Source organism: Kogia breviceps, chromosome 6 (assembly GCF_026419965.1).
Source record: "Kogia breviceps isolate mKogBre1 chromosome 6, mKogBre1 haplotype 1, whole genome shotgun sequence".
Taxonomy (NCBI): Eukaryota; Metazoa; Chordata; class Mammalia; order Artiodactyla; family Physeteridae; genus Kogia; species Kogia breviceps.
Window position 1 is genome coordinate 85,756,197 of NC_081315.1, and position 24,353 is coordinate 85,780,549.

Consider the following 24,353-nt stretch of genomic DNA (forward strand, 5'->3'; position numbering starts at 1 on the left):
TGTGTTTCGTGTGTGTTTGAAGATGGGCATGTTACAGCCCCATCAGTTACTAGTCAAGTACCCTTGCGGGAAAATCTGGTTTCACAAGGGAGTTAGTGATGAAGGCGGGGAGAAACGGGGAGACTGGGGGGAGGCAGGAGTTTTGCAACCAGACAGAGAAATTGACTGAGTATCCATCAGGAAGTCAAGGAATATAGAAAAAGGCTCAACCCAGCCGGAAAGGGCTGCCTTTGAATAGTGATGATCTTAAAGAATGACAGGGACAGGTCAAATGGACACAGGACCAGCTTGCAGGGGTTCTACTGGCCACATATGGAACAACGTGAACATCAGAATAAATACGAACACAAAGGATTACAATCCATTGAATAAAACAAGGGTCTACCAGTCCTTAGGATATAAATCTAAAAAGGGGAAAGCTCTGACTTACAAGTAGACGGTCAGCTAACAAACATACAAGGAATAATGGAACTAGAGAAATCACCATTTGACATCCATCACAGTAACAGCTGAGGTAAGCAAGAATCATCAACAGATGCTGAGACCAGCGGGTGAAAACTTGAGGAGAATGGGATATTTAGTCTCAAAGTAGCTCCCCACCACACGCTTAGGGGTAAAATAGTATCCTTACAGTGGAGAAACCTGGTTCACAGCACCTAAATCAAATAATCAAGGGTAACATCCTGAGTAACGAGACCAGTCAGCAGCCTCGGATGTGATGCACTGAGAACTCGGAGTCACTTCTGTGATTTTTCTACCAAAAGAGTATAATCTGGATTGAAGTAGGGGGCAACATCAGTCAAACCCAAATTATGGGCTATTCTGCAAAACAACCGGTCTGTACTCTTTAAAGAAATGTAACTTTATGAGAAACAAAGACAGACTAAAGAACTATTCCAGATTAAAGGAGACGGAAGAGACACGACAACCAAATGCAATCATGATCTTTTTGTAATAGGTCATTATTGACACAACTGGTGAAATCTGAATAAGGTCTGTAGATTACGTAGTAGTATTAAACCAATGTAAATGTCCTGATTTTGATTATTGTGCTGGAGTTATATAAAAGCATGCCCTTGTTCTTAGGAAATTCAGAGTGAAGTATTTAGGAGTAGAAGGGCATGGTACCTGTAACTTATTAAAATGATTCAGGAAAAAGATTGTGTGTGTATGTGTAGAGAAAGAGAGAAAAATAAAGCAAATGCTAATGTTTGGGGACTGTGACTGTATGAGGGTCCTTTGTACTTTTCTTGCAACTTTTCAGTAAGTCTGACATGATGTCAATATCAAAAGTTAAAAGAAAAAAAAAAAAGTGGGACGTTTAAAAAAAAAAAAAAGGCACTAATCTGATGTCAGTTCTTGTTTTGCTTGTCCCCGGGCTAGGATCCATTACCTACAGGAAACCATTGCTATTAAGCTATTCCCTATAAAGAAGCACACGGAAAAAAGTCTTGGAAAGGAGCTCATCAAAAGCCCACTGGCCTTTCTGGATTTAGCTGTCATTCTGAGTATGTACTAAAGACCTTTCCTCAATATCCAGCCCCAGGCACTAGAACACTGAAGGCAAAGATGCTTCCTGTCCTTGGGCTGCCCCATCTCAGAAGGGGACTTATAGTTTAGGGCATTGATGTTCATCAGCTGTCAGCCTCCCTTACTGAACACAAGCCCCTGGCAGGTAATGCCTAATCCAGGGCAGCATCCAGCTTGCTTGGAGCACGTCACACCTGTTATTCAAATGAAGGAATGACTGGTGAGTGACAGGTCCGAATGAATGAATGGTGAGTATGAGCTTTTATAAATTATTCCAGTAGAAGGTCTACTTTTTCCCTGATCAAATCTCACTCCACCCAGTGGTCCAAAACCAAAAGCCAAGTGCATGAGACGAGCTGAGAGAGAAGGGAGGAACCGTGGTTCCTCTTCCCAGCTTGGGAATTACAGTCACGTAATTCCAAGGGTCAAGGACATCCTGCTTCGAGGGCTCTAGTCAATGAATGAGCTTTCAGAGCAGCTGCTGGCAAGTGGTTTGAGTTGATAGAAGTCGGAGTGTTTGGAAGAGACACAATAAAATTAAACATTTAAATTTCAACTCCGTTTTGAAAAACCAACTTGCCAGTGTTTAGAAAACAGTCCAGGATTTCACCTTAATCTGGCCAGCAGGTGAAGTTGAAAAATATGTAGTGAGTCACTTCTGGGTACTGACCTCTTAGACTCAAGAGGATTGGATAAAAATAACTACCACACACTGAAGAAACCACCAGGTGCTTTATAAAAGAAATTAAAGACTGCCTGCCCAACTCCATAGACAGTATTGAATCTATAGTGGAAAAAGGACAAGAAGATAATTCTTGACTACTACCCAATCTCTTTCCTCAGCAGAATCATATCCTCCTTTCCGGGAAGGCTTTGAAAACTCTCTGGAACAAAATTTTCTGGTGTGTTCCCTTTTCACCTAAAGAGGTTGAACTTTAGTGATTATGGAGAACTGGAAAGACTGTAAGAAGACTGTTATTATCAGCACCATCAAACAGTCCATTTGACGCATTCCCAATAGTCAATGTGCTACCATATATGTATCAGCATCACTTAGAAATGGGTTTCATGGAATATTTGTGCAGAGGTGTGTTCAAACCCCTGCCAAAGGGTTCCCTGGTCAAACAGGTTTGGAAACAGCAGAGATGAAAGATAAACACATTCATAGTTATGAAAAAGAACGATTTCACCTTGTTTAACTCAGTATTTTCCAAAATTATTTAACCCCAGAACTTTTTTTTTCCCCCATAAAAGATATTAACAACCAACAGAACTTGTGTTTTGTGGAACTCTGGTTAAAACAACTGTCATGACAGTCCTAATTATCAGGAGGGGTTTTACGCCCCAAACTAATTATTGCCAGGTGGTGGTTGGTGTTTGGGTGAACTCAAGTCAGGCAAAGTCTGTGTCAGGTGTGAGAAATCCACCTTCCAGCAGTGGCTTCATCATCAACCATGTGGATGTGGGAAAGTTGTGTAATCTCCTTATTCCTCAGTTTCTTTATCTGCCCAATGAGTCCATAATATCAAAGCTTTCTTCCAAATCTAACAATCAAAATGGTGAATCAGGGCTTCCCTGGTGGCGCAGTGGTTGAGAGTCCGCCTGCCGATGCAGGGGATGCGGGTTCGTGCCCAGGTCCAGGAAGATCCCACATGCCGCGGAGCGGCTGGGCCCGTGAGCCATGGCCGCTGAGCCTGCGCGTCCGGAGCCTGTGCTCCGCAACGGGAGGGGCCCGCGTACCGACAAAAAAAAAAAAAAAAAAAAAGGTGAATCAGCGAAGGAAGGCTCCTCCCCTCATGACCCTGTCTCTGACTTGGCTCACACACCGTTAGTTATCATTGAACACCGAGACAAGGCAGGCACCAGTATCACCATTTTGCAGGTGGGGAGCTCTGCTCAGTGGTGTGTGAACTACCCCATCCCAATACTGATGGGCTGCATTTGGGTCCCAAGTCCACAGTCACCCCAACCCACGATCCTGACTGAATGCACAAAGCTTCTCCTCCTGTTTCCTTCCTTCAGGCCGGCCCCAAGTTCTCATCTCATTCCCTTAGGTGTGCAGCTCTTTGAAAAGGTCTCCTTGGCTTCTTTGCCATAGGGTCCTGCTGACCAACTCCCTGGAGCCTTGAGATGGGAAGTGTGTGTGTAACAGCAACTTCCCTGGGAGGGGTGAGGACTCAGGTCAGGGGGACTCTGAGGGAGGAGGAGGTGCACCTGCTGGACCTCCTTCTCTGGGATGCGCTGGGGCGGGGGGGGCAGGGGGGGGGAGAGAGAGAGAGAGAGAGAGAGAGAGAGAGAGAGAGAGAGAGAGAGAGAGAGAGAGAGAGAGAGAGAGTGTGTGTGTGTGTGTGTGTGTGTGTGTGTGTGTGTGTGTGTGTGGCAGGGCTGGGGTATGTGCGTGAGGCGAGACGTATCACACCAGCAAGTCAGCACAGTGGTTAAATGAATAATTTAGGGCCAGAGTTGTGGGTTCCAATTCTACCTCCACCATTTATTAGCTTTGTGACCTCTAGGCAAATTTCTTAGCCTCTGTGACCTTTAGCTGTCTAATCTGCAAAATGGGAATGATAACAGTTCCTGCTTATCGGGATTGTTTTGAAATTTAAATGAGATAAAAGTATGTATGGCACTTACTGTAATGTTTGGCATCCTGCCAGTACTTATTAATGATTACAAGTGGTTAACATTTGAGTGTTTGATATGCATCAAGTACTGTTTTAAGAAATTTCATTTCTTAAATGAAATTTAAGATTGAATGAATTGAACTGAATGAATCTTAGATTGTTACTTTACAATAATCCTTTAAGGTGGAAACCAGTAATTATTATTATTATTACTTTGGCCGAACCACACGGCTTGTGGGGTCTTAGTTCCCTGACCAGGGAATGAACCCAGGCCATGGCAGTGAAAGCGCTGAGTCCCAACCACTGGACCACTAGGGAATTCCCTATTATTTTTTTAATTGAAGAGTAGTTGATTTGCAATATTACATTAGCTTCAGGTGTACAGTATAGTGATTCAATATTTTATAGATTGTACTCCATTTAAAGTTATCACAAAATAATGGTTATATTTCCCTGTGCTGTACAATATATCCTCATTGCTTATCTATTTTATACATAATAGTTTTAATCCCATACCATTGTCTCGCCCCTCCCCCCTTCCTTCTCCCCACTGGTAACCACTAGTTTGTTTTCTGTATCTGTGAGTCTGTTTCTGTTTTGCTATACTCGTTTGTTTTATTTTTTAGGTTCCACATATGATATCATATATATCATATTTGTCATATGATATATTTATATATCAGTATTTGTCTGTCTGACTTCTTTCACTAAGCATCATACTCTGTCCATCCATGTTGTTGTAAATGAGTAAATGTAAATTTCATTCTTTTTTAATGGCTGAATAATATTCAATTATATATATCACACCTTCTTTATCCATTCTTCTGTTGATGGACACTTAGGTTGTTTCCATATCTTGGCTATTGTAAACAGTGCCACTATGAACACTGGGGTGCATAGATCTTTTCGAATTAGTGTTTTATTCTCTTTTTTGGATATACACCCTGGAGTGGAATTGCTGGGTCATATGGTAGCTCTATTTTTAATTTTTTGAGGATCTTCCATACTGTTTTCCATAGTGGCTGCACCAATTTACATTCCCACCAACACTGCACAAAGGTTGGGAGCCAGTATTTTATAGATAAGTAAATGGACATAAAAGTTAGAAAGTGGTACAGTGTGGCTATTATTAATGCTGTTGTTATTGTTTTCATTATTACTTCCTGATTATATATTACTTATTATATAATATTTATATATTTCATATTAATATAATACCTCTTGTAGGTTTTATTGTTTTCTGAGTCCACTGCATTACACAATAAGAAGCAGCTTGTGATCCATTAGCTTTAGCAAAAGGGAACTGGATCCTCTTGATTTGGGCTCTGATAGAATTTCATAGGTGTGGTTTCAGCTATTGGCCACCAGATGGCAGTATATAGTGGTTATTTAATTTAATTTCAAGGGAAGGACTTGGTATGGGAAAGGCCTCAAACACAGAATTAAAGGCACAAATAGTGTAGGTGCTTTGCCATGTGGTGAAGTTAGGGAGTAGGTGATGTGGTAAATATTCAGACAATTATTGTGTTAAGTCCTGGTGGCCATGGCACCACCTTATGGCAGGGTTTCCTCCAGCTCTGGCTGGGCATGGGATTTATTCTGTAGTCTGGCCAGACCATGGCGGGGTCAAAAAAACTCTGGCAATTCTATAGACGCCTCTTTTCACACAAACGGGATCTGTCTTTCTGGACAATAATTCTGTGCAAGAGGCTTCAGGAAGGAGGAGCCTATGGGGTATGGAGGGGTTCAGTTTCTCCCGTGTTAGCTCTGATGCTGCTGGGCCTGCCCGTTTCACTTCTCCTTCCCTATATGGTCATCCCTGTGCTGCCCCAGGCCCTGTGGGCTGCCGATGGTGTGAGCTGGTCTTGGGGCCCCATCTTCTGGATGAGGGTAACTGGCCATGAACTAGGAGGTAAAGCTAAGCTATAAAATAAATATGGCCCAATTTGAAAGTTTTTGTGGACAAAGCCCATTATTTTTAATTTAAAATAAATTCAGAATATTGTGTTTGAAAAGGCAAAATTTGCATGAATTATTAGAATTAAACAGAAGGCCTTTTTTTTGTCTTTTTTTTTTTAGAGAGAGGAAAGTGAATGTAAAGAAGGGAAAAAAACCTGCTATAAGCATGTGACAGTAGCTATAACAGAATAGAAGAAGATAGGGAATAAGACAGAAATTCTGTGAGGGTTGTTGAATAGAGTTATTCATCTTTTTGTTGTTTACTTTAAAAAACTATTGATAGCAATTATGCCTGCATAGCTTAGTTAAATTTTGTGAGTTTTTTACACTTATCTGCAGTAATATTTGTGTAAAAAGTCAAGTATCCATTTATACTTAGTGCTGTTACTAAGCTCTCTATTCTGTGTCATTGATCTACTTTTGCCAAAACCACTGTTCTTATTACTCTAGGTTTGCAATATGTAGTAACAGAGAAAGTTCTTCTATCTTGTTTTCTTAAAAGATGTTTTTGGATATTTTTAGCTCTTGGCAATTTCATAGAAATTTATTTTTTTTAAATTTAATTTTATTTATTTTTTTATACAGCAGGTTCTTATTCGTCCTCCATTTTATACACATCAGTGTATACATGTCAATCCCAGTCTCCCAGTTCATCCCACCAGCACCCCCACCCCCTGCCGCTTTCCCCCCTTGGTGTCCACACATTTTTTTCTCTACTTCTGTGTCTCAGTTTCTGCCCTGTAGAAAATTTCAAATTCTGTTGGTAGCTTATGGTCAGCCCTCTAGACCAGTTCCCTCTTCCTGTACTCTTGGTGGGAACAGTTCTAGGGAAAGTCTGAGAAGCTATGTCCCTATTCTCTGGACTGTAAATTCCTGGGAGTAGGCTCCTGTCTGGATCAGATGAGATGCAGCTCACTATTGAATAAAGACTAGGGTGTATGGGTGACAGGGGCGAGGATCCTGGCGAGCACTTTGAGAGGTAGAGAGCATGGGGTGCATAACGCATCCTCCCGGGTCTGCATAACTCGAATTTCTAACAAGCTCCCAGGGTGCTAAAGCTGCCCTCTGGGGACCACACTTTGAGAGTTCCTGCTTTACAGCTTTATGGAAATGAAGGCAGGCAGGCCTCTTTGTTTTGCTATGTTGCTGGTTGGTCTAGGTGAGCTCTACTTAAAGGGGAAGGACTAACACCTTAAAAACGCTTGTGGCTTGGGCAGCTCCTGGCAACAGTGAGGTGGCTACATTACCACTGGCCCCTTTTGGTGACTGATGATATGGCCCAAACCAAGTTGGCTGAAACTAATACCTGTAGTCACTACTGCCAATTGCACTCCCAACTGGTGCAGTTTACAATCCTGTTAAGTTTCTAAAAATTGTGTCTGTTTTTCAGAATTTGCTTTTTAACAGTTTTTAATTTATGTTCTATTTATCCTTCTCTATGGGCGTTATAACAGGAAAAAGTTAAAATTTTAAAAAAGTTAAAATAAACCACGTGTCCAAGAATAGGGGATCAATCTGGACAACCTAAATGTTTACTAACTGAGGAATAGATGAAACAAACCCAAGACATTGGGCTGGCCCACTGCCTGTCTGCTCTTAGACTGGTTCCTGCCCCTTGCTCACTCAGTTTCTCAAGGCACCGTAATGCTGACGAGCCCTTGCCCTCTGGATCTGGGGAGTCCCACCAGTGGAAGGTGCTGGTGGAAGACTGGAGGGGGAGCATGGGGGACGTCAGGGTACGTTTCCCTTTCTCTCTCCTTTGGACAGTATGCTGTTCTTCCTAGTAGTGGCCAAATCTCCTCCACAGCAATAGATGCCCAAGAGCCCCACCCTCCATGGTGCCAGAAAGAACCATGGTGCCTCACCATGGCTCCAGCCATTGCCCCAGTATCTGGCTCTGTGTCTCATCCTGGGGTGGTAATGTCTCCCTGCCTTGACCATCTCTGTGTTGCCTCACCATCTCATTTGGTTTCCCAGCTCTTCCAATACCCACATAACCCACTGATTATAACGTCCCTCTGTCTGAAAGGAAGAGTTCCCATTCCTGGCTGGACCTTGCCTAATACAAATAATATCCTGGTCAAAGGCTTTCTAGCTAAGTTATTAAGTAATATACAATAACAGTATTGGACTCTGCAAAAATTGGTATTATCTATTGTATAGGTTGCTGCTTGTTGCATACCTGACATGGGAAGGGTGTCCACAGTGGCTGGGGAAGGGACTTTAGCCCCTCCATCAATTCCATCAAGTTCTCTTCCCTTTCCCACCCAAAATCAGTCTGTTTGCTGTGTAATGTAACTTCCAGACAAGTCTCCTATCTTCCCTTCCAAGCTCTTAAACTCTTCCTATATATATTCTAAAACTGCCACTGGAGAAAGTATAGGGGACACATGGACCTTCGCACTATTTTTAGTAATCTCGTGAAAGTACTCAACATCATTCACGCCTGTGGGTGACAGTCGTTAATATATGTTTCGATGTTCCTCATGTCTGCTAAAATACGAAGGGTATCTCCTATTATTCACATGGGCACCTGGCCGTATTAACCCACTCCCCATTATCAGTGTAGGGGCAGGAAGTTTATTTTTAATACGCCCCTAAATCCTTCAGTGAGTCTCTAATTCAACAGTTCAAGACAAATATCTAAAACTCTTAGAGTTGGTAATCCAGATATCACCATGTGCTTATCAACTGCTTTTGAAGTATGCCTTGAGGAAGTCATGCAAATTATCACAGACAGCTCTGAAGTGGAAGAGACGTTATAGAGAGCTCAACTAATCACGTACACAATCTCACTTAAAATGACAATTTATCATCAATGATACAGGATTAGGAATTTACCCTGAATTCTACTACTTGGGTAGAATCTTGTTCACTGATGAACCAATATACCATATCATTGAAAACCAAACCAAACCAGACCATTATCAGGGATAAATGACCACAGCACCAAGATTCAGACCCAACTGAAGATGGGGGCAAGCCATGACCTTCAGGGAATATGAACAAGTACACTTTGGAGAATCTTCAGATGGTACAAACAGAGTTTATTTGAGAAGAGGATTTAAAAAATTTGAAGTGAAGATGACGTGTTTTCACTTAACACGTGCAGTTCTATGTCTTTTTCATGTGGGATTCAGTGGCCCCCTTCCTTCATATTCTTGACCACCATAGTAACCATATCATCTGACAAAACTCATCTCAACTCAGCTTGGTGGGCTGATCTTGACTCTGGCTGATTGGAAGCTCAGCGTCACCAATCTTTAGTAGGGAATCTGCTTCAAAACATCCGAGACACCCTTGCATTAGTGCATGATTGATTTCATTTTTACGGCCACGTTAACAGAAGGACTGGTCAAAGTACATGTATAAAATCATATATGGGTTTAGAAGAAGAGGAGGAAGAATTTTAAGATCCAGGACACAAAAGACAGTCTGTCTATTGTAATTAAGGGAGTGGGCTTTGGAGTCAAAATCTGGACTGGCCTGTTCTAAGCTGGATGATCTTGAGTAAGCTGCTTAACTTCTCTGAATCTCAGCTTTGCCAACCATTAGACAGGGGAAACAGTAACATCTAATTGTGCAGGGTTCCTATGAGAATCACATGGCTTACACACGTGATGGGCAAAGTATGACTGGCAAGTAGTAGGTTCTTAGTAAATGTGGGCTGCTCTCATCTTCATGGCCATCGTCTATGAGAATATTATGTAACCACTGGCTTAATGACTTTTAGACACTGTGAATAGAAATGGGTGATGTTCTGGCCAAATTCTCCCTGAAACCTCACGGGAATTAGGCGTGTCTCCAACACACAGTATGTCTCCAACGTTGATAAGCAGCCTTACCTGGGAGGTGGGAGAAGTGTGGAAGAAACCTGAAGCATTTAGAAAAAGTTAAGTTCTGGAAATGATGAGGAAGTTGCAGAGGAGGCGACGTGGAGAGACGTTTATATAATACAGTCTTGTAAAGCTATAAATAATGATAGCTTTAAAAGCAAGCACAGCTCAGGGCTGGATGCTTGCAATGAAGTAGTTCTGGGTAATTCCCAGTATCCTAGATGTCCAAACCTCAGCGAATCTTAGAGAACATCCTACCACCCAACCACCTTATTTTATAAATGTGCTTCTGGACTCAAGGCTGGAAGCATGGACTGGTCAGAGGACAAGAAAAAACAGAGTGTCCCATGTTTGCAGAAAACCCTGTATGTGCAGAATTGGGTCACCAATGTTTCTTTGAAGTACAGTAAAAATAGTTTTTGCACTTGAAAAGACTGAGCATGGTTCTGAGGTCTCAAATATCCCTGAGCACTTAACTGAGGACAAGACACTCTGCTAGTAACTAGGACACAAAGAGGTAGAGATCTCTGCTGTTTGTTAAAGCGCTCACCACCCATCATTCATGCACCAAATGTTTCCTGAGCACCTATTATGTACAGGTACTGAACTCGATTCCAGGGAGCTGAAAAGAGTTCACAGTCTAGCAAGGAAGACAGACATATAAATACATGACTAATAGAGTATTAAAACTATGAGATTAAACTATGTCATGCAACATGTTACATAAGGCAAGGAGCACCTGAGTAATCTTGGGAAAAGATTGGAGAAGCCGTGTGGCCACAGGGGAGTAGATAATGGGGCTGGTGGGGTTCCGGACCACATTCCAGGGGATGCTACCACTTGCACTCTCTTTCTTAGTAAGCCCACTCTTTTCTCTACGTGTGCACTACCCTTGCCTTGTCCTAAAACATTATCACTTTTTTTCTTACCTGAATTTACTGCAAAATCCTCTTGTCTCCTGCATCCACCTGTGTCTTCTAAAATAATACATTTGCCACATGGAAGTCACATGATCTAAGACATAAATCTGAATCTTATCATTTCCCCGGGCCTAAAACTTTTCAAAGGTGGCTAAGACCCTCAGGATATTTAATAACATAGAATAATGAAGATGATGATAAAAACAGCAAACTTACACAGATCTTCTTATGTACCAGGTGTTAATCCAAGTGCTTTATGTGTACAATTGGTCCTCATTATTTGTGGATTCCGTAGTTGTGAATTTATCTACTGGCTAAAATTTAATTGCAAGTCCCAGATGAATAATTGCTGTGTTTGGGGGGTCATTTTTGGGCATATGCAGAATGGTGAAAAATTGGAGTGGCCTGAGGTGCACGTTTCTAGCTGAGCTCAAACAAGGTAACACTCAGCCTTCTTGATTCAGCCCCACATTGTAAACCTTTCAGTGAGAAGACTTGTATGGGTCATACCATTTGTCCCGTTTTAGAACTGTATCCCCTGAACAACAAAAGTAAAAAGGAAATAACAATTCTACTCAAACCTGAATGAGTCAGAAAGGATAGACTTTGGGGATTGCTCTGTCTACTGGCTTTAATGTTTCAGGTAATAAGAACTGTAGTGGGGGCTTCCCTGGGGGCGCAGTGGTTGAGAGTCCGCCTGCCGATGCAGGGGACACGGGTTCGTGCCCCGGTCCGGGAAGATCCCACATGTCGCGGAGTGGCTGGGCCCGTGAGCCATGGCCGCTGGGCCTGTGCGTCCGGAGCCTGTGCTCCGCAACGGGAGAGGCCACAGCAGTGAGAGGCCCACGTACCACAAAAGGAAAAAAAAAAAAAAGAACTGTAGTGGAAGACTGAATAATATAAAATGTAATGGCAAGTAGAAAGAATAGACTTTCTTCCCAAAGCATAAAACAAAGAACAGCTTACCTGTTGTGGAGATTGTCCATTAGGTTTCTCTAGAAGTTTAACTTCTCTTCCTGCAACCAAAAAAAAAAAAAAAAAAAAAGAAAGTTGAAAACTGAGGTCTGCAAGTTGCCTCCTTTTCACAGCCAAGCTGCATCTTGAAAGCCACAGCAGAAAGCATTTCCTGAGGGGCCCAGGCAGTGATGTGCGGGAACAGAATTCCTGGCCTAGAACATTTAGCCCAGGCAGGCAAGGGCTTTGAAATTTGCCAGCCTGAGTTTGCAGCCCAGCTCCTGATACTCAATTAATGATCAATTAACATTTACCCAAATGTCAGTGTTTCATCTATAATATATTATAGTGAGATTTAAATGGAACAACAGGAAAGCTGCTTGTCACATGCTAGGCATGTTGGAATTGTTCAATAACCAGAAGCTATTGTTAGTTATTGCTGTTGATAAGCATTACATGACAATACACCTCTTCTCTGATGGATAAAGTTTCAACTAAGCAGAAAAATAATTCAAGGAATTTACTTCTTGGAGACATATCAAACAATCAAAGTTTCAATGAATATATGCATAATAGTTCAATAAAATACTTAATTTAGAAAATAGCTTTGCTTATAATGAAAATAACGAGGTATAGAATTTGAGAAAGTAAAGCAAATGTTCAGATTTTTACCAACTTCTCTGTGATTATTAGAATAATTCACTATACATAGACAAAACTTTTTAGAGAAATGCTCTTAGCCCACTCCCAAGTAAACTACATTTGGGGATAATGAATTCTGCCTTAAATTTATCATATAACATTAGAATGGTTATATCCTTTTGGAAATTCACTTTCATATTCTGTCAGCAATGTCTTTTCACTCAGTATTACTTCTTACTGCTTAATAATTCCTTAAAATCTAATACATTGCTCAAATGTCACATGAATTCTGTTATTCTTAATTTTTACCAAGTACTTATAATTCAACTCAAATATTATTTGAAAAGGAAGACACAAGAAAGACAAAGTCCAGGCCTTCAGCGAGCTAGCCATCTATTGGGAAGGGCAAGGAGACGAAAGGTTAGGTTACAAATCACTAAAATATTAGGCAGGGTGCACATAATGCCATCAAAGGAACACAAGGGCTGAGGGCGTTCAGGATTGGGAGGTTGTGTAACTGGGCTGACAGCACCTGAACTATGCATTCATAGAAAGATGGGAAGAACTGTGGCAGAGAGAAAAATGATGATGGTGAAGTGTGCAGGGAGGGCCTTTTAGGCAGAGGGCATGTGACAAAGAGAAGTCAGGAAAGGATGGGGTATTATTTAGTCACCAGATAATTCACCCCTACTGTGTGTCAGGCACCACTAAACTGCAGCGAATGGGACACCATACTGTGTGCCCTGCAGAATGACAGTCCTATGCGCGGGAGAGTGAATATTCTGGATTGGCTGGTGTTTAAAGAACTTGGAACTTGCCATGTGGTTGGTAGACAGATATTACAACTTTCCTACAAGTGTTTTGTAGGAAACCAATGAGATGTGGCAATTTGGAGTTACAAGTGAGAACCTCCTTAGAGTGAGGGATGTACCTTTGAAGAGGGAGCATTTAAACTGGGACCCAAAGAATGAGATGGAGCCAGGCATGCAAAGAGTAGCTCTCAACAAGTCACTCCCCTTTAAGAAGCCTTAACTGGCTCTGCATTGCCTACCAATCTTTAATGTCCCCAGCTAAGCATTCAAGACCTGCCACGATATGGTACCAACTGGCCTTCCTAGATTATCCCTGAAACTCCTCTAGCCACTACTATTTCCAGCCAACCTGGATTTTTCACTGTTTTCTAAACATGTCTATGTACACTTTTTCTTATTTCTATACCTTTGCACATATTGTTCCCCCCAGTTGGCATGCCTCCATGCCCATTGGTGTTTTGCAGAATTCTACTGATCCTTCAAAACTCCATGAAGGTTTTAAAAAATCCCACCTAAAGGTAATTACTCCACTCTTTTAATTTCCACAGAATCTTTAACTGTTTGGACGGCTCTGATCACTTTCTGCCTTGGATTACAGTGTAGGTACACCTCGTTTCATTATTATTTATCATTATTTATTTATTTATTTTTGGCTGCATTGGGTCTTAGCTGTGGCACACGGGATCTTCTGTTGCGGTGCGCGGGCTCTTCATTGCAGTGCATGGGCTTCTCTCTAGTTGTGGTGTGTGGGTTTTCTCTGTCTAGTTGTGGCACATGGGCTCCAGGATGCGTGGGCTCTGTAGTTGTGGTGTGTGGGTTCCAGAGTGCGTGGGCTCTGTAGTGTGTGGCATGCAGGCTCTCTGGTTGAGGCGCGCAAGCTCAGCAGTTGTGGTGTGCGGGCTTAGCTGCCCCGCGGCATGTGGGATCTTAGTTTCCTGACCAGGGATCGAACCTGTATCCCCTGCATGGTAAGGCAGATTCTTTACCACTGGGCCATGAGGGAAGTCCTGGTACACCTCGTTTTATTGTGCTTCATAACTATTGCATGCTTTTCTGTTTTGTTTTGTTTTTACAAGTTGAAGGTTTGTGGCAACCCTGCATTGAGCAAGTCTATCGCACCATTTTTCCAACAGCATTTGCTCACTTTGTGTCTTTGTGTCACATTTTGGTAATTCTCACATTATTTCAAATGTTGTCATTGTTATGATATTTGTTACAGTGATCTGTGATCAGTGATCTTTGATGTTACTATTGTAACTGTTTTGCAGTGCCACAAACCGCAGCCATGTGAGACAGCGAACTTAATTGATAAATGTTCCTGTGTTCTGACTGTCCCACCAACCAGCTGTTCCCCATTCTGCCCTTTTCAGGCCTCCCCATTCCCTGAGACACAACAGTATTGAAATTAGGCCAGTTAATAACCTTACAGTGGTCCCTAAGTGTTTAAGTGAAGGGAAGAGCCACACGTCTCTCACTTTAAATCAAAAGCTAGAAATGATTAAGCTTAGTGAGGCAGGCATGCCAGAAGCTCAGATAGGCTGAAAGCTACGCTTCTCGCACCAGTTAGCCACGTTGTAAATGTAAAGGAAAAGTTCTTGAGGGAAATTAAAAATGCTACTCCAGTGAACACACGAATGATAAGAAAGTGAAACAGGCTTATTGCTGATATGGAGAAAGTTGTAGTGGTCTGAGTAGAAGATCAAATCAGCCACAACAGTCCCTTAAGCCAAAGCCTAACCCAAGGCAAGGCTCTAATTCTCTTCAATTCTGTGAAGGCTGAGAGAGGTGAGGAAGCTGCAGAAGAAAAGTATGAAGCTGGCAGAGGCTGGTTCATGAGGTTTAGGAAAGAAGCCACCTCCATTACACAAAAGTGCAAGGAGAAGCAGCAAGTGCTGATGTAGAAGCTGCAGCAAGTTATCTAGAAGATCTAGCCAAGACACTTAATGAAGGTGGCTACACTAAACACCAGATTTTTTTTTTTTTTTGCGGTACGCGGGCCGCTCACTGTTGTGGCCTCTCCCGTTGCGGAGCACAGGCTCCGGACGCGCAGGCTCAGCGGCCATGGCTCACGGGCCCAGCCGCTCCGCGGCACGTGGGATCTTCCCGGACCGGGGCACGAACCCGCATCCCCTGCATCGGCAGGCGGACTCTCAACCACTGCGCCACCAGGGAAGCCCCAGATTTTTAACATAGATGAAACAGCCTCACATTGGAAGAAGATGCCGTTTAAGACTTTCATAGCTAGAGAGCAGTCAATGCTTGGCTCCAAAGCTTCAAAGGACAGGCTGCCCCCCTTATTGGGGGCTAATGTAGCTGGTGACTTTAAGGTGAAGCCAATGCTCATTTACCATTCCGAAAATCCTAGGGCCCTCATAAGTTATGCTCAATCTACTCTGCCTGTGCTCTATACATGGAACAACAAAGCCTGGATGACGGCACATCTGTTTACAATATGGTTTGCTGACTACCTTAAGCCCACTTGTTAAGACCTACTGCTCTGAAAAAAAAGATCCCTTTCAAAACATTATTGCTCATTGACAATGCACCTGGTCACCAAGAGCTCTGATGGAGATGTACAACGAGATTAATGTTGTTTTCATGTCAGCTAACACAACATCCACTCTGCAGCCCATGGATCAAAGAGTAATTTTGACTTTCTAGTCTTATTATTTAAGAAATATGACTTGAAAGGCTGCTATAACTACCGTAGATAGTGATTGCTCTGATGGATCTGGGCACAGTCAATTGAAGAGTCTGGGAAGGATTCACCATTCTAGATGCCATTAAGAACATTTGTGATCCACGGGAAGATGTCAAGATATCAACATACACAAGAGTGTGGAAAAAGTTGATCCCAACCCTCGTGGATGACTTTGAGGGGTTCAAGACTTCAGCAGAGGATAGAGTGCAGAGAAAAGGGAACCCTCATACACTGTTGGTGGGAACATAAATTGGTGCAGCCATCATGGAGAACAGTATGGAGGTTCCTTAAAAAAACAGAAATAGAACTACCAAACGACCCAGCAGTCCCACTCTTGAGCATATATCTGGAGAATACTCTAACTTGAAAAGATACATGCACCCCAATGCTCATTGCAGCACTGTTTCCAATAGCTAAGACATGGAAGCAACCTAAATGCCCATCGAAAGAGGAATGGATAAAGAAGATGTGGTACATACATACAGTGGAATACTACTGAACCATAAAAAATGAAATAATGCCATTTGCAGCAACATGAATGGACCTAGAGATTATCATACTAAGTAAAGTAAGCCAGACAGAGAAAGACAAATATCACATGATATCACTTATATGTGGAATCTAAAAAAAATGATACAAATGAACTTATTTACAAAACAGAAAATGACTCACAGACATAGAAAACAAACCAAAGGAGAAAGGGAGGGGAGGGATAAATTTGGAATTTGGGATTAACAGACACAGACTACTATATATAAAATAGATAAACAACAGGGACCTACTGTATAGCACAGGGAACTATATTCAGTATGTTGTAATAACCTATGATGGAAAAGAATATAGAAGAGTATATATAGATATATATATACACACACACACACACACACACACACACACACACACACACTCGTGTAACTGAATTACACCGGAAACACTGTAAATCAACTATACTTCAATAAAAAAATAATGAGAGAACAACAATAAAACGTTCTTGGAAATGAAAACAAGACAGCAAAGATGAGTATTTCAATGGAGAGTCTAGAAGAGAAACATGAGGAAATCTCATATAAATTCTCAAAGGAGATAAAGACATTAAGAATTAAATAGAACTGACATAAAAGTAAAGCTCCTACAGGCTTTAAGAAAGAAAAAACTGATCATATACAAAGAGCTGGGGATCAGAATGGTTTTAGACTTCTTAAACACACACACACACACACACACACACACACACACACACACACACACACTATTCTAAACTTGGCCAAACTACCAATGACGTGAGAGGGTACGATAAAGACATTTTCAGATAAGAAAGGTCTCAAAAATTTTACCATTCATATACCTTCGCCTCCTGGGACGGAGGCTATTAGAAGATGTAACAAACAAATGAGGTAGTAAACCAAGAGCGGAAGGCAAGGAAAACAGGAAATAGGGCATTAAACACAGGAGAGAGACAAAAGTAACCCCCAGGACGATGCTGATGGGAGATCCCAGAATGCCAGCAATGTGCACAGGCTGGAGGACAGCTCATTCTGACTGGAGAAGATGAGAAGGCTCTGGGCAGTTTTCTTTTAAGAGATGAAATTGATAAAATCACTGAAGTGTCCCAAAGAGAAAGATATATACAATAGGGAAAGACTTTGGGGTCAAATCAGTGGTAAGGATGTAGAATACTGAACAGATGAAAAAAACGAGCCATTTGTTACCTCTAGAGAAAAAGATGTTCAGAAAAGGAAATATACTTCCTTACCTGGCTTAGCTGTGAACTGCATTTACATAGTTATAATAAATACTAGTTATTCATCTAACTAAAACTGGAGAGGGGCGTTCACTAGGGAGTGGGAACATTTCTTATGTGTGCCGGGGCAGGGGGTGGAAGCTGAACCATCTTTTACCACACTGGAAGATATAATGTCTGAAACACTAAAAAATAAATAAATAAATAAATAAAATAAAATAATAATAATAATCAAGAAATGGTAATAGAAACATTCATTTAGAGAAACTGAGGCAAATAACCAAAATAATCAGTGAAAGAAGTGATTTCCTTTGAGGAAAGAAAGATGTGCTCATGAGTAAGCAGTCTGGGCTTTATCTGAAGATTTGGGAACTTTAGTCCTAAGAGCAAAGTCATGAGAAACGGTAAACCAGATGATAGCAAGCAATAACAATGATGCTTTTGAAAAAAGCTGACTCCCATCCATTTATTTAACCTACATTAATTATTTAATGCCTAGTACCGTGGGCCAGGTCATGTGCTAAAAAGAGATGATTTAGCAGGATGAACTGCTTACAGCCTGGTGGGGTGGGCAAAACAAAAACAAATAATTATGATCCAGTGACATAACAGAGCTTAGAGGCAAAGCATCATGAAAATGTGGGGACCAGCAATCAACCTGTCAGAATATTCTAGAGCCACACAGCCCAATATGGTAACTACTAGCCATAGGTGGCTATTTAAATTACCAAAAATTAAGTACATTAAAAGTTCAGTTCCTTGGTTACACCAGCCAGCCACATTTCAAGTGCTTGAAAGCCACATGTGGCTAGTGGCTATCGTATCAGACAGGGTAGACACAGAACATTTTTCTCATCACAGAAAATTCTGTTAGATGATACTGGTCTACAGGTTCTTAAATGGTGATTTTTATAGGGTTTTCAAGTACATTAAACCCCTGAAGGGATCACATTCCATGGGTCTATTAGTAAGTAGAGCCTTGCTGAGTTTGATATTTAACTAGTTATCTGTACACGGAGTGGAATTTTTACTCCAAGTTTAGTTTTCAGTTGGAGCCACCGGTGGAACTAGAAATGCGTCTTTCTTACATGTCCTGATACTGTTTGACCACAGATGTTGGGGGCAAGTGCTGCTGGTGACAAATAGTCTTTGAGCCTTTGGGAAAGCACTTTTGTGTCGTGAAAAGAGGGGAGAGTTCTGGAACTCAGAAACTCCTGAGTTTGAATTTTAGCTCCACTACTTATAGCTGTGTGGCCTCAGGCAAATCTCTCAACCTCTCTGGGCCTTTGTTTTTTCAGATGCGAGGTTTATAGATAATGCATGAATCAAGATAAGCCGGTGGCAGAAGCACAACAATGGCAGCTGCTATTCTCCTCATCATTCTTAATCTAGAGGTGAAGAGGGGCCCTCAGTGAAGAAGAGGGCTGACTCTCCTCACCTCTCATTTCTTCTCATCACTGCCCTGATTTCTGGCTTTTGCAAAAGGATCTATCATTGACCAGGAACTTTAGTACCTATGAGAGGAAGAGGAATTTAAGTTCAAAGAAGGGCAAAGTGAAGAAAGGGGAAGTGTGCTGGCATTTACCCAAAGCCCAGGACATGCCAGCATCCACCCACAGGTACTACGTGTCATTCTATAAACCCTCCCAAGGCCGAGGGGAAGTTGAAGGGCATGAGAAGGTGGCTGGAGGGGAAGAGGCTTGTGGGCGGTGGAAAAGGAAGCATGGTCACACATAAACCCCACAGGAGTTAGGTAGAGGAGGGCTGCGAACGCCATGCTCAGGGCCCCGCTTGATGAGCTTTGCAGTTCACAAATAATTAACTGGCAGCAGCACGTGGGACTCAGTGAGCCGAGAGTAGAGGTGGCCGAGGGGAAATGAGCCAGCCTGTGACTTACCCACAGACAGGTTTTCATTCAGAACTTACACCATACAGTCCATCTCTGTTGCCTTCTTTAACTTCTATGAGAAGAAAAACAGTTTTTCCCCAAGTGGAGTTAAATTCTAAACACGATAAGCCTGAGTTGGCACCAACGCTGGTTGCCAGAATTAACTTTTCCTTGTAATTTGTAAATGCATTCAGGCTTGTTTTCGGGTTTCCTTTTATGGGCTTCCCCCCACCCCCCCACCTCAAGCAGGGCCAATATATGAATAGAAAGAAAAGATCTCCAGCTGGGCTCCTTTCTCCGAACTAGCTTTGCAAGCTTTGCAGCATCTTCCTTGGATACGATTCAGCTGGGGGCCTTCCCTGTATTCCAAGAGGAATTCCTGCGTTCTCACACAGGGGCCCTTTGTTGTCTGAGGTTATGAGAAGCTAACCACTAATTTGCACAAGGAACTATCTTTTCCCAGTGAGAAGTAATGATCAAAGAGGAATGCCATTTAAACCAAGGGAAAACAAAACCATGATTGATATCTAGAATCTCTATGGAAAAAAAGAAGGACCCTAGTTACTTCAGTAAATCATGGTCATCTGCAGTATAAAGTGTTAAATTCACTCATCTATTGATGGATTTTAAAGTTTAGTCCTTGGTACAAAGTCTAAGTACTTTTTTTAAGTATAAAAACTTTTTTTTTTCTTTTGCAGCTGCTCTGCTCATAAATATCTCCAATCTTTTCCAAATGCTTAAAGAACTTTTCTCATTAAAAAAAGATGTTTGTATGTGTACATATTTATATGTAAAATACATATATATAAAATAGATGTGATTATACACACACATGCACAAATACATACGAAGTTTGGGAAAAGGGCAGAAAAAAGCCAGCTGTAATCATAGCAATCTAACCTGTGTTGGATGCTCAGTTTTTTTTCCCAGGATTTGTTTTAGTTTATGTCCATCTGCATACCTGTTTTTTGTAACATCTTTATTGGAGTATAATTGCTTTACAATGGTGTGTTAGTTTCTCCTTTATAACAAAGTGAATCAGTTATACATATACATATGTCCCCATATCTCTTCCCTCTTGAGTCTCCCTCCCTCCCACCCTCCCTATCCCACCCCTCTAGGTGGTCACAAGGCACCGAGCTGATCTCCCTGTGCTATGCGGCTGCTTCCCATTAGCTATCTATTTTACCTTTGGTAGTAGATATAAGTCCATGCCATTCTCTCACTTTGTCCCAGCTTACCCTTCCCCCTCCTCGTATCCTCAAGTCCATTCTCTAGTAGGTCTCTGTCTTTATTCCCGTCTTGCCCCTAGGTTCTTCATGCCCATTTTTTTTTTGATTCCATATATATGTGTTAGCATATGGTATCTGTTTTTCTCTTTCTGACTTACTTCACTCTGTATTACAGACTCTAGACCCATCCACCTCACTACAAATAACTCAATTTCATTTCTTTTTATGGCTGAGTAATATTCCATTGTATATATGTGCCACATCTTCTTTATCCATTCATCTGTCAATGGACACTTAGGTTGCTTCCATGTCCTGGCGATTGTAAATAGAGCTGCAATGAGCATTGTGGTACATGACGTTTTGAATTACGGTTTTCTCAGGGTATATGCCCAGTAGTGGGATTGCTGGGTTGTATGGTACTTCTATTTGTAGTTTTTTAAGGAACCTCCATACTGTTCTCCATAGTGGCTGCATCAATGTACATGCCCACCAGCAGTGCAAGAATGTTCCCTTTTCTCCACACCCTCTCCAGCATTTATTGTTTCTAGATTTTTTGATGATGGCCATTCTGATCTGTGTGAGATGATATCTCATTGTAGTTTTGATTTGCATTTCTCTAATGATTAATGATGTTGAGCATTCTTTCATGTGTTTGTTGGCAATCTGTATGTCTTCTTTGGAGAAATGTGTATTTAGGTCTTCTGCTCGTTTTTGGATTGGGTTGTTTGTTTTTTTTGATATTGAGCTGCATAAGCTGCTTGTAAATTTTGTAGATTAATCCTTTGTCAGTTGCTTCATTTGCAAATATTTTCTCCCATTCTGAGAGTTGTCTTTTCGTCTTGTTTATGGTTTCCTTTGCTGTGCACAAGCTTTTAAGTTTCATTAGGTCCCATTTGTTTATTCTTGTTTTCATTTCCATTTCTCTAGGAGGTGGGTCAAAAAGGATCTTGCTGTGACTTATGTCATAGAGTGTTCTGCCTACGTTTTCCTATAAGAGTTTTATAGTGTCTGGCCTTACATTTAGGTGTTTAATGCATTTTGAGTTTATTTTTGTGTATTGTGTTAAGAAGTGTTCTAATTTCATTCTTTTACATGTAGCTAGCTGTCCAGTTTTCCCAGCACCACTTATTGAAGAGGCTGTCTTTTCTCCACTGTATATTCTTGCCTCCTTTATCAAAGATAAGGTGACCATATGTGTGTGGGTTTATCTCTGGGCTTTCTATCCTGTTCCATTGATCTATATTTCTGTTTTTGTGCCAGTACCATACTGTCTTGATTACTGTAGCTTTGTAGTATAGTCTGAACTTAGGGAGTCTGATTCCTCCAGCTCCATTTTTCTTTCTCAAGATTGCTTTGGTTATTCGGGGTCTTTTGTGTTTCCATACAAATGGTGTATTTTTTTGTTCTAGTTCTGTGAAAAATGCCAGTGGTAGTTTGATAGGTATTGCATTGAATCTGTAGATTGCTTTGGGTAGTATAGTCATTTTCACAATGTTGACTCTTCCAATCCAAGAACTGCATACCTGTTTTATACAATATATAAACAACTTCACGTCCTGCTTTTTTCCCCTTTAACATTATGTTTCAAGCCTTTTCCATGACAATCCATAATGTTCATGATTATTTTATTTTTTAAAATTTTTTAAAAATATTTTTTTGATTTGGACCATTTTAAAAGTCTTTATTGAATTTGTTACAATATAGCTTCTGTTTTATGTTTTTTGGCCACAAAGCATGTGGGATCTTAGCTCCCTGACCAGGGATTGAACCTGCACCCCCTACATTGGAAGGCGAAGTCTCAACCATTGGGTCACCAGGGAAGTCCCCATAATGATATTTTTAAATGGCTGCAAGTTATTCCAATTAATTATTGTATAATTAATAATGGAAGATATATTATGCCAGCTAATTAACCATTTTTCACTACTGCTTAACATTTTTGGAACTTTCCTTTTCAGTAAAGTTACCCTCCTTGCAGTTTCCAAGTTCAATGTCTATGGTGCTGAGTATAAACTTTACATAACTGTAACGTGTGACATGATTTTGATTTTCTTGCCTTTCCATTTCCTAATTTTCTTCTGATACAAAGTAAAGATGATCTATAGGACCCAGTCATTAGAGACAGCCAGGAAATGCTGGATCTGCAAGGCATCACCACTCTTCAAATTCAGAGCTCTATACGGGTAAAAGACCAAGGAAAACCTGCCCAGCAATTACCTATACAGGCAGAAATCCTCTCTTCCCAAACACTTAAAGACCCTGAACAATAGATGCCAGGGAATTAGACCCAAATTTTTAACTTCTATTAAGTTAATCTTTTTCTCTCTTTGCGGCACAAGCTCTTCCCAGGCAGAGGCTTAAGGTGCATCCCTGTTAACAGCAGGGACCCCAGGAGAAATGGCTGACAGTCATCCTGTAAACCTGTAGGTGTTCCAATGCCCTTTGGATATTACCTTTTCTACTTATAAAGTCCTATTCTGTCTCAGTTTTCTCACATAAGTGGCCTAAGAAGTGTGTCTCAGAGCTGCATATTGTCTCTCACACCTTCATTTACCAAGGGCAGGTGAGGGGATGAAATGGAGGCAGAGCCTGGGGGCCAAGTCACCGTAGCTGTGGGGCTGTCAGTTCACTTGTGAACGGGAGCTCAGGGAAGCTGTGGGCAGAGGACTCTTCACTGGGCCCAGGAAGGCAGTGTAGTTACACTCAACAGATGTTCAAAACCCAAACTTGGGCTCTGGATCTGATGTGTGAGTGAGTGAGAGAGTGTGTGTGTGGGGGTGGTGGGGTGGTGGGGTGGTGGTGGTAGTGATGGTATCTGACACTTGAATATCCAGTATGTGTTTGGTACTTAACACTCATTATTTCGTTTTCTTCTCAGCAACTCTGTGACATAAGCATTACTAGCTCCATCTTATAAATATGGAGACTGGTTTATCAAGCTTAACTAACTCATATAAGGTTATACAACTAGTAAATGGTGGAGCCAGGATTCAAAGTTCAAGCTTTTTTATTCACACCATAAAGTCTTCAATATGCTAGGATTCATGTCATCAAGCCTATCATGATGGGGGCAGGTAGGAAATGTGGGAATATGGGACACAAGAGGTCAACTAACCTGGGCTTCCCATTCCTGAAGGGCCTCCATGTAGACTCTTGACGAGTATCTCCAAATATACACCCAGAGCTACACGGACAGGATTGAAAGAAAACAATGTTCATCACACAGCTTTGAACTTCAGCCCCACGTTTCCATAGTAAATCACCAGAAGTTCCCTATGAACCAATACTTAACCTTGAGAATAGGAAAATTTTATCACCTTTATGCATGTGTGCAATATTGCAAATTTGTACAGATAAGCATTTAAAATATTCTTCAATTTTCACAATCCTGCTTTGTCATTATTTACTTCTTTAATATATCAATTGCCTTGAAAACAACAAAAAGAAAGTAATCCAGGCCTCTTTCAACCTCTGAGTGACCTTGATCTGACATTATGGTTGTCCTAGAAATACC

At 41.4% G+C, this 24,353-nt stretch overlaps 1 protein-coding gene across 6 annotated transcripts in view; it reads right to left on the reverse strand.

Annotated features, from left to right (window-relative positions):
• C6H4orf19 (chromosome 6 C4orf19 homolog) overlaps window positions 1-24,353 on the reverse strand; it is an 85,923-nt gene that overhangs the window by 7,321 nt on the left and 54,249 nt on the right. The window contains exons 2-5 of one of the 6 annotated variants that reach the window (XM_067036307.1): window positions 23,955-24,023; window positions 19,617-19,680; window positions 19,158-19,233; window positions 11,836-11,885 (exon numbers count right to left, since the gene is read on the reverse strand). The gene's annotated coding sequence lies outside the window, so the exon portion shown is untranslated. Of the gene's footprint in view, window positions 1-11,835; window positions 11,886-19,157; window positions 19,234-19,616; window positions 19,681-23,954; window positions 24,024-24,353 lie in introns of those variants that run through there. The other 5 variants (XM_067036304.1, XM_059067621.2, XM_067036306.1 and 2 more) reach the window with 5 other exon arrangements.